Genomic DNA, 6,092 nt, shown 5'->3' with positions numbered 1-6,092 from the left:
GTGGTTTAACCAGGCTATGGAAACATGCCCCTGGAGCTAGAATGGAGCTAGTGCTCCCCATGGCCAGTCACTGTTAAGGGGAAAGATCAGGAAGATAACGGACGTCCCTGGTAATTCCCATCAACGGGCTTGGGCCTGTAGCTGTGTAGCTGTGTATCTCGGACGGTGCGGCAGACACGGCCGTGTGGATAGATCCATCACCACTGGTGTGTTGGAGGGACGGAAGTTTACACCCCTCCTCCTGTTCCTCTTCCCTCCCCTCCTCCTAGACCCAGCCAAGCAGGAGTGCTTCTCCCCTCTTCCCTTCCACCCCTCCTCCCCCTTTCCTCTCCCTGCCACATAGACCCAGTCAAGCGAGAGTGTCTGATCTCTGCTCTGTTAAAGTGGTCAATCAAGCCCATCAGCAGACTCATGCAATCCATCACCACTCCCGTTAGGTACAAATCCCATCACTAGTCAACACCCATTCACTACAGCTATTCACCAAGGCAGGAACAAATCTCAGTCTACTGAATGCCTTTGTTTCCATGGTGCTGGCATGTTACAACGACCAAATATGCCTAAGGAAGGATACTGGGAAACAAGACAGAGGCAAGAAGCAAGACAAGGGCTATTTCCAGAAAATCTAGCTTGAACATTTTATACAGGCAATGCTAGCAATGTCGATGGAGATTGTTGAATGCTTCTGCCAACAACAAAAACATCCCTTTCAGCTTTCAAAACACATTTATCTTTTCAGAGCACTAAAGAAACTTCAGACTCATCCTCAGAGTAACTCTGGCCATGTAAAGCAGATTGTCAGTGGGTCATCTCATTCATTTCCTGCCTTTAAAAACAATTTCCCAAGCAGCTCTACAGCTCTACAAAGCAGACCCGGGTTCAAACGCTATTCAAAATCTTTCAAATACTTTGACCGTCTGCTCTAGCCTGCCAGGTGTACCAGATGGGTGAGGTTTTTAAGTTTTGGAACTATTCTATTGGTTCCATTGTGCCAGGCAAGTGCAATCAAGCACAAATAAGGTATTTTAAATAATTAAAAATAGTATTTGAACCCAGGTAGGTCTGCTACAAAGCTCCTCCTATCAAGGGGCTGCAGATAGACTTCCCACAGTTCTCAGAGAGAGAATAGCAGAGTAGAGGAGCTATAAGTGGAGCAGACAGAGAAGAGTCCCCCAAAGGATCAAACCTCAGGTCAGGCCAGGCCTCAGTTATATTTCACAGAAACGGTCAGCGCCTTTCAGTGGTTAGTTCCAACTATGACCGCTGACCTCTGAATGCGATTGAAAAACTGGAGGTGTGCATGGTGGAGAAAGACGGAGGCTGTTGTCATTAATCACATAGAATGCACGCGTACGAGCAGACATGGATGCACGCAAAAATGCACGCACGCACACACACACACACACATCATGTCAGATCCCCAGTGCCTGCACAGTCAGGGGTCAGGGTTGTTTTGGTTGTTTAGATGGTACGGGGAGGTTAGGGGTCCGGTCATCAATGAAAGACTTTACAATTAAAACACCATAAAATATGACAAACTGTGCCGTAAATATTTGCCAGCTTCCCCCAGTTGGATTTAAATAAACAAAACTGCAATGATCCATGCAGTCAAAAATTAACCAACGCCCGCCAAGGGGCGATTCCAATAACTATAGACCATTATCATTGACTTTCTGCCCCAAACCAAGATCAAGTACACACACACACACACACACACACACACACACACACACACATCTTACTGTCTCCCATGCAGGGTGTTATTGGTCCAGGGAGACAGAGTAAGTGTTGATAAAGGAGAAAGGAGTGTTGCCCACAGGTCACACGTGTCATCATAAGTGGGCCACCAGGCGTGTCATCATCAGTGGACCACAAGAGCAGTTCAGTAGAGGAGCACAGCAGGGTCAGGTCACCTTGAGGTGTCAATTACAGAGGTACACCATGGGGTCTTCTGAGTCACACACGCACAAACACACACACACACACACACACACAGGTGGGGGGGGGGGGGGTTCTCTTCTGAGACACTTTCATTCTCTGATCGAAGGGTCAAAGGTCAGCAGTACTAAACTGAAGCATGTTTAGAGAGCCTAAATAGGATAGATACCAAATTAATTCAACTTACAACATATTTATTTTCCTTCACATATAAACCTAGATTTCAACCCGAGATCAACGTAATTCTATTCAATTTTAAGTAGAATTCATATTTCAAGAAAACTCAATAAGAAATCTAACAAAATTGGATGTTGGGTATGAAGTGTACTATGTAAATACATGAGTCAACCGTATAAGACCTCAGCTATATCAAGGGGCCAAGCAAATGGCAATACACCATAATGCTGACATATTGATATTAATTAATAACAGACGCATACATAGAAATATGATGAGTCATTTCTAGGAAATATTCACAGCAATCACAGATTCCTCTTAAAGTGTGATTTCCATCCAAGATAATGTGATTGCAGTGGATGGTCAACGGGCATGGAGACAGTTCGCTGTGTTGTAATGCTGGTCGAGAGCTACTTGAGTTCCTCAGTTAAAGTAGATCCTCGACTGTTAATTCACATGTAACAGAGCTGCTAGCGGACCACTTGGCTGTGCTGTGAAGGGGCTGGGGTTTTAATACAGGATTATAGTGCTGTGTGCTAAGAGACAACTTCCGGCCATGCCCCTTTACGGCTCTGCTCTCGGCCTACAGTATGTGGACTTAATGGATAAACGTAGTGCTACAGTTTAGGGAATAGGGTGCCATTTGGGATGCAACTAATTCAACAGAATTGACAACATCATACTCTTCCATACACAGTGTGCTCTGTGTAGGATCTCAGTGTAGCATCCTCTCTCTCCTCTCCCATTGCTGTAGGATCTTCATTTTAGCCAGTTTGCTACAGCAGGAAAATAATCTTGCAGCAAAAGGAAATGTGAATTATTATGTGAATTATAATTAATGGAAATTGTTGTAGGGCTTGATCAATTTTTCGTAAGGGAAAATCAAGTCTGAAATTTCAAAGTGGAAATTACAAACTTCAGACGCCTTTTTAATCCTCAAATACACTTCAAGTTTAACATGTCTTGCATTGCAAGGAAGTTGTCCTGCAACAGGTGATCAAATGAAGATCCTACATCTGTATATCGCTCAATAAATGGTAATGAAAATTAGACTTTCTGTTCTATGCTGATGTAATGTAATATTGTCTGACAAGGCTCAAATGTAAGCAATATTTCCCCATACACTGATCTGTGTGTGGCATTGCCTCTCCCACTGCGCTGACTGCTTGCTATGGCAGGGCTGGTCGCAACATCTCCAACCTGTTATGATGGTTTAAAACTACTAACAATTAGGGCCAGGACAATACCAGTATCGCAATACTTGTTACACACACACACCTGCCAGTCACACTGACAGCCCTGTGTTGCAGCAATAGGATCCACCCTGCTACAAGTCATAAGGCCAGAGAACATGATGTTGTTCACACTAGCTGTCAGTCAACAGAGTATCAGCAGCAGTCACTCTGCTGGGAGCAAAACTACCCTAAAAGAATGTCAAATATCTGACTGGGTTGTATTGGAGCTGGCTTGATCAGAAGTAAGACGCAGAAAAATACACAAGCACACACGCACGCACACACGCACCCAGGAGGGCACCGACAACTCCCAACTAAGCCGAGAAATGAATACAATCCTTTTTTTAATTACATTTTGTAGCCGTAGGTGACCATATTCATTTGTGAATGGCGCCCTTGCGGAGAGGTACGATCTGTATTATACCACTGAATACCGTCAACTATTCTTCAGAGCGAGCACAGTGCTATCCAGGTCAAGGCGCGCCCCGCTCAGACAAGAGGCTTAGAGACGAGACAAGAGCTTTTAACACGAAATAAAACCGTCAAAGTTCAACGGTAATCCTCATAGGTATGGATAAACCAGACAGTTTAACTGTCTGGAAAATAATAATCTAGGTTTAGTGGAGCGCAGACACGGTGAGAGCAGATATCCAGGTGTAGAATTCAACTCACATTAACCAATTCGCAACTATAAGACAATAAAATCAAAGATTATCCTCTCTTTACGGTCGACTGAAATAGGCCTACCTTTTTTATTAATCAAAAGACAGATTTAACCTAGGTTAATCAATTTGAATATAGATATAAAATAAATCCTACCTTAGAATATGCATATTCCGTTGTATTGAATTGATCAAAAATAAAAACATTACCACAAATGTAAAATCAAGTAGTCCTAGGCCTATGCCTAAATTAACAAACCATTTTTAGGGCGGGGAAACAGTTGAAGAGTGTCAAATGGCACTTGTCAAATGTGTCATTTCGAACTAGTAGGTTTATGTGAATTCAGGTTTAATCTTCAAGCCTACATCTTTATTAAAACATTTTCCGTCCCACTGCAATGATGTGTGCAATTGGGACGCATTCTACCCGGCTGTTTTAAGGCGCGTAAAACAACCGTCTTGAATATCAGAACCATGGACAGCTCCCGGTGCTGAACGTGAAAATCCACTTGATAATGCTTCTTGACTCGTTTGATTGAAATTCAGAGGTGCAATTCTGTGCAAGAGGAGGTCAAATAAAAGGGAAGAAAGATTCTAAGGAGCCCAATCTATTAGACGCTAATATTCCTTTATATAGGGAAATGTATAAAAATCTATGTTTACATCGAAGAAACATTTATGTTGCAAAAATTACAGGTCATGCATCTGAGATGTTGGTGTTCACATCCTACAAGATAGTCTAGCTGTATCCTTATAAAAGCCCATAATCAAATAAACCCATTTGTAACGCAAAATTTAGATTACATTTAAATTCATTTAATTATGATTACTAACTGTTGCTAGACATTTGAATTGTATATGTCCTAAGCACTCTCAAATTATTATAATGCTGTGGAATTGATTAAAACCTCACTTTTAATAATTATATAGGATATCTTCCTGTAAATGTGTCACAAATTGAACAATTATTTGTAGGCCTATCTATATGCTACATTTTAAGCATAGCCTAACGCGCCATGGAAGTTTTCAGACTCATTTTAGATAACGTGGTAAAATAATACCCCACGGACAACTAACAATAACGACCTGTTTTTCTGAATTTTTATTTAAATTTGCTACGCAATTCAAACATACTCAATCAAGCCGATAGAAAACAACCAGTAAATTAATTAGCTTGATTAGAATCATTTTAGTTTGATTAAATGTCATTTTGCGTGAGGATTATGCAGATGAAATATTTTAAACCATTATTGAAATGTCAATAGGACAGTTATAAGAGAACCCAGTTGAATAGGCCTATTTCGTGAAATCTACAATGTGTTGGGGAAAAATGTCCTGTGGTAAATTCAAAGGAAATAGACAGAAGACCATCTATTCTCTGTGTGTGTGTGTGTGTGTGTGTGTGTGTGTGTGTGTGTGTGTGCGTGCGTGTGGGTGTGGGTGTTGCGAACTGTATATTACAAAACCTTTTACTTACATTCCTTTTAACACCAGACAGTATAGTTTGACACAGTGCTGCGGTAGACCTGATATGAACAGCCTCTTAAAGGAATAAACGTTTATTTTGAGTTGCGTAGAGAGAGTGAGTGAGTGAAGGGAGAGAATCCCCGCTCAGTTCCAGTAAGAATCAAAGGCGGATTCATTTAGGTGTAGGCCATTGAGTGGAAAGAAAATATTATAGTCTTAGTGCCAAGTAATCTGGGTTAGGAATAGGGAACAGAAGGTTAGGCAACACACTTTGTGTGAAGGCATTAGGCTACTCTAAATTACAATATATCCTACTTGGAAAGTGACTTTATTTGAAATATTTAAGTGGCATTCTTTTTTATATCAGAGAGAGTTTGAGTCTTCCTGTTACTTTTTAACAAAACTGTGTTGTCATGTTTTCTTTCCACTCAATGGCCTAGCATAAGTTAAATGTTATGACATTATGCACGCTTTGAGATCAGCAAGATGGAGCTGAGTTGTACCGGCCACGCACGAAAAACTTTCCTCCATGTTGTGTATTATGACTGCTATGAGTGGGCTAATTTTTGTTGTGGCGGACTGAAAGGAAAAACGGTTACTGACAATATCAAAA

At 41.4% G+C, this 6,092-nt stretch overlaps 1 protein-coding gene across 1 annotated transcript in view; it reads right to left on the bottom strand.

Annotated features, from left to right (window-relative positions):
- Positions 1–6,092, bottom strand: part of LOC121572896 (neurexophilin-1-like) — a 40,221-nt gene that overhangs the window by 32,844 nt on the left and 1,285 nt on the right. The gene's annotated exons all lie outside the window — the stretch shown is intronic.

The sequence above is a fragment of the Coregonus clupeaformis genome, chromosome 8, assembly GCF_020615455.1.
Source record: "Coregonus clupeaformis isolate EN_2021a chromosome 8, ASM2061545v1, whole genome shotgun sequence".
NCBI classification, from domain to species: domain Eukaryota; kingdom Metazoa; phylum Chordata; class Actinopteri; order Salmoniformes; family Salmonidae; genus Coregonus; species Coregonus clupeaformis.
The sequence above is the reverse complement of the archived record's forward strand: the minus strand, read 5'-3'. Positions and strand labels throughout refer to the sequence as shown.